A 5,757-nucleotide genomic window follows, 5' to 3' on the forward strand; every position below is an offset into this window, starting at 1 on the left:
TGTCTACCTTCCCCTACCGATGCCAGTGATGCAGAATGCCCAGGTGTTCCCTAGATTTTTCACAAATAATAGAGAGTTGGGGCTTGCCTTTTTGCCTTTAGATCCTCAGATACAGAGTTTTCAGGATGAGAGAACCTTGTCATTAGTAGGAAGCTTGTGCTTTACTGTGATTTCTTCATTAAAGGATAATTTTATTCATATGGATCCAGAAAGATCTAATGCTAATCCTTTTGAATTAATGGAAGCTGTACTGATCTTTCTCCTATGATAGTGAGAAGGGACAGATTACTTTTGATTGGAAAGGGGCATTAGGCAACAGTCTGAGTGAGGGACAGAGCTCTGGATCATCTGATTGGTCCTCCTCCAATGTTAAGTATACCCCTTTTAAGAGAACTAATTATTCAGCTGCCCTTTATTTGGGTTGTGAGTAATGATACCTTAGGTAAGAATCAGAAAGAAATAAATTGTTCTGCTTAGAATTGTTTTTATGCATTATGCTGGGATGCTATTAAGCACCCTTTTGCTTTGGTAATGCGCATGCCTCGATTTATTCCAGCTCCTGTTGAGGCGCCAAGTAATTTGAGTTTGTTTAGGGAAAAGCGAGATTTTTGGGATCTCTGCTATTATTGTGGGCCTGATAGCCACCGCCGCGGTTACTGCTTCGGTTACCGCCTCGGCCCTTGCACTTTCTGCCACTGTGCAGACAACTCAAACCATTAATGAACTATAGGCCACTGTGACCATGGTCCTAGATAAACAGGCCACTGCCAATTCTCAGATACAAGGAGGCCTGATGTTGGTAAACCAACAGATTAATTTGGTTCAGGAACAATTGGATATATTGTGGCAGATGGCCAAATTGGGATGTGAACAAAGTTGCCTGGCCTTTGTGTCACTTAGTACAATATGAGAATTTTACAAGAGCAGCTAACCTGTCAAAAGCTCTGTCTCAACATTTATTACAGAATTGGACTTTTGAGTTTGAGCAGACACTCCGTGAGTTGAGAATGGCGATCCTGCAAGTGAATTCGACGCATCTGGATCTTTCTCTGATGGAAGACCTCTCCCCTGGATTTCATCTGCATTTTCTTATTTTAAGGAATGGTTGGGGGTAGGATCATTTAGCCTAGTTCTCTGCTGTGGAATAGTGTTGATGCTTTGGATGGTGTGTACGCTCAGAGCCCAAACAAAAGGAGAAAGTGGTGGTGGCACAAGCACTTGCTGCCTTAGAACACGGAGCATCCCCTGACATTTGGTTAACCATGTTAAAGCAATAGGTCGCTGGCCTCCCAGCTCTTGCACCCCACGAGGCTAGTCTCATTGCACGGGATAGAGTGGGTAGGCTTCAGCAGCCCAAGGAGTTGCAAGGCTAAGCACTGCACAGGAGAGGTCTGCGGTATAACGACTTTCTCCTGGGAGATAAGTCATCTTGCATGAAGGTTCTATGTCATGATCTCCTTCCCCCAGAAAAAAGACATCGGACTGGTCAGGACTTCCTCTGGGGATAAGACCCTGGAGAGGAGCTTTGTACATGTTCCGAATTTGCACATGGGGATTTGACCTCTATCTCCACTCCAAAGTTGTGGGTGTCCTATTGCTTCAAAAATAAATGAATAGGGGGAGATGTGAGGAGCCGCCCTCGCTATCGCTATTGCCGTTAGAAGATGGCGCTGACATCCACTGTCAGTTGGAGTTAACTGTCACTGTCAGTTGGAGTTAACTGTCGCTGTCAGTTGGAGTTAACCGTTTAAACTGTGCCTCTCCCGTGACGTCATCTGGGGTGATGTGCAAACCACCAATCCCGGCTCTACACATCTCACTCGGAGCTCCTAGGCTTATATAAGGGGCTGGGTTTCTTAGCTTGGGGTCTCCCTCTAAGAAGCTGATCATCTATCTCTCAAGATGCATTAAAGCTTTACTGCAGAAGGATCCGAGTGTTCTGCGTCGTTCTTGCTGGCGAGACGGTAGCGCGGGACATCTGAGAATCTACACGTGTAACTTCTTGAAATCTAACGATACTAAACTGTGTGAAAAACTGCATGTGTAACTTCTTGAAAACTAACAGTACAAGACAGTTTGAGAATCTCCACGTGTAACTTATAAAACATTGACAACAACTTATAAAATTTAACGACACAACACTGTTTGAGAATCTACATGCGTAACACCATGAAAACTAATGATAAAACACTGTGAGAGAATCTACATGTGCAACTTCTTATAAATAAATATTACACCACTGTGTATCTATGTGTTTAACATCTGGAAAAATAACGATAGTGAAATGTTTGAGAATCTATATATGTAACTTCTTGAAATCTAACGATATAACTACTTGAAAACTAATGAATCAAGGCTGTGTGAGAAACTGCATTAATAACTTCCAGAAAATTAAAGATACAACACTATATGAGAATCTACACGTATAACTTATTGAAAATTAATGATACAACACTGCCTCGAGAATCTACACGTGTAACTAAAAGAAAACTAACGATACAACATTGTATGAGAAACTATATGTGTAACTACTTGAAAACTAACGATACAACACTGTCTGCATATCTACAGGTGTATCTTACTGAAAAGTAACGATACAACACTGTGTTTGAATCTATATGTGTAACGTCCTGAAAATAAAGAACACAACACTCACTGAGAATCCACACGTGTAACTGATTGAAAATTAACGCTACAACACTGAGTGATATTCTACATGTGTAACATATTGAAAATTAATGATACAACACTGTTTGAGACTCTACATGTGCATGTTACTGAAAAGTAACGATACAACATTGTGTTTGAATATATATGTGTAACTTCTTGATAATAAAGAACACAACACTGTCTGAGAATCTACACTTGTAACTCAATGAAAATTATAGATACAACAATATGTGAGAATCTACTAGTGTAACATATTGCAAACCAATGTTACAACACGGTTTGAGAATCTACACGTGTAACTTCATGAAAATTAACTATACAACACAGTGTTAAGAAACTACATGTGAACCTACTTGAAAAGTAACGATACTACACTGTGTCAGAATCTAGACACGTATGTTATGGAAAAGTAACAATTCAACCCTGTGTTTGAATCTACATGAGTAACTTCTTGAATATAAAGGACACAACACTGTCTGAGAATCTACACATGTAAACACGTGAACAGAAACAACACTGTGTGAGAAACTACATGTGTAACTACTTGAAAACTAACAATACAACACTGTCTGAGAATGTACATATGTACCTCATTGAAAAGTAATGATACAACACTGTGTTTAAACCATTATGTGTAACTTCTTGAAAATAAAGGACACAACACTTTGTGAGAATCCACACGTGTAATTTATTGAAAGATAAAAATACAACACTGTGTGAGAATCTACACTTGTAAAGTATTGAAAACTAATGATACAACCCTGTCTTGACAATCTCCACGTATAAGTTGTTGACAACTAACGATACAACACTGTGTGAGAATGTATAAGTGAAACTTTTTGAAAACTAGTAATGATACTACACTGTGTCAGAATCTAGACACGTATGTTATGGAAAAGTAACAATACAACCCTGTGTTTGAATCTACATGAGTAACTTCTTGAATATAAAGGACACAACACTGTCTGAGAATCTACACATGTAAACACTTGAACAGAAACAACACTGTGTGAGAATCTACATGTGTAACGTATTGAAAACTAATGTTACAACACTGTGAGAATCTATAAGCATAACTTCTTGAATACAAAAGGATACAAAACTGTCTTTAGAATCTACATTCGCAAATTCTTGAAAACTAAAGATACAACATTGTATGAGAATCTACATGTGTAACTTATTGAAAACTAATGATACATCACAGTGTGAGAAACTACATGCATACCTACTTGAAAGCTAACGATACAAATATACATGCACATCTATAATTGTAACTTATTGAAAACCAAGGAAACAACACTTTAAGGGAAACTACATGAGTAACATCTTGAAAACAAATGATACAACATTGTGTGAGAATCAATATTCATAACTTATTGAAATCTAATGATACAACACTTATTTCCAAACTAAATGCATAACTTCTTGAAAACTAAGATACAACACTGTGTGAGAATGTATGAGCGTCACTTCTTGAAAACTAACGATACAACACTGTCTGTGTATCTACATGTGTTACTTATTGAAAACTAACGATACAACACTGTCTGAGAATCTACACGTGTAACTTATTGAAATTAAAGATACAACACTGTCTGAGAATCTACACATGTAATATTGAAAATTAACAACTCAACATTGTGTGAGAATCTACACGTGTAACTCCTTGAAAACTAACAATACAACACTGTGTGAGAAACTACATGTGTAACGACTTGAAAAATAACGATACAACACTCTCTGTGAACCTACACATTTATCATCTTGAAAAGTAACGATACAATACTGTGTTTGAAACTTTATGTGTAACTATTTGAAAATAAAGGACACAACACTGTCTGAGAATCTACACTCGAACCTATTGAAAATTAAAGATACAACACTGAGTAAGATACTACATGTGTACCTTCTTGAATAATAATGATACAACACAGTGTGAGAAATTACATGCATAACTTCTTGAAAACTAACGATACAAAGCTCCATGCACATCTATATGCATAACTTACTGAAAACAAAGGAAACAACACTTTGTGGGATACTATGTAACATCTTGAAAACAAAAGATACAACATTGTGTGAGAATCTTTATTCGTATCCTATTGAAAACTAACGATATAGCACTGTGTGACAATCTTTCTATGAAACTTTTTAAAATAACTTCTTGAAAAAAACGATACAACACTGAGAATCTATATACATAAGTTCTTCAAAACTAATGATACTACACAGTGTAAGAATCTCCACGTGAAACTTATAAAAATTAACGACACATGTTTGAGAAACTTCATGTGTAACATCTTGAAAACTTAATGATACAACACTGATGAGAATCTATATGTGCAACTTCTGAAAAAAGATAGAAACTGTGTGAGTATCTATGTGCTTAACTTCTTGAAAACTAACGATACAGCAATGTCTGAGTATCTACACGTGTAACTTATTGAAAATTAACGATACAACACTGTCTGAGAATCTATGAGCATAACTTCTTGAAAACTAAGGATACAACACTGTCTGAATATTTACATGTGTATTTATTGAAAATTGACGATACAACACTGGGTGAGAATCAACACGTATAACCTATTGAAAATTAAGGATACAACACCCTCTGAGAATCTACACGTGTAACATATTGAAAACTAACGATACAACACTGAGTGAGAAACTATATTTGTAACTACTTGAAAACACAGTGTGAGAAACTACATGAGTAACTTCCTGAGAGTTGACAATATAGAGCTCCTTGCACATCTATATGCATAACTTATTGAAAACAGAGAAAACAACACTTTGCTGGAAACTACGTGAGTAACATCTTGAAAACAAACGATACAACACTGTCTGAGAAACTACACATGTACCTTAATGAAAATTAATGATTCAACGATGTCTGAGAATCTACACATGTAACTTCTTGAAAACTAACGAAACAACACTCTCTGAGATTCTACACGTATACCATATTGAAAAGCAACAATACAAAACTGTGTTTGAATCTATATGCATAACTTCTTAAAAATAAAGAACACAACAATGTTTGAGAATCTACATGTGTAAGTATTGAAAAAATGACAGAAAACT

This window comes from Mesocricetus auratus, unplaced genomic scaffold (assembly GCF_017639785.1).
Source record: "Mesocricetus auratus isolate SY011 unplaced genomic scaffold, BCM_Maur_2.0 contig_3929_pilon_obj, whole genome shotgun sequence".
Lineage (NCBI taxonomy): Eukaryota > Metazoa > Chordata > Mammalia > Rodentia > Cricetidae > Mesocricetus > Mesocricetus auratus.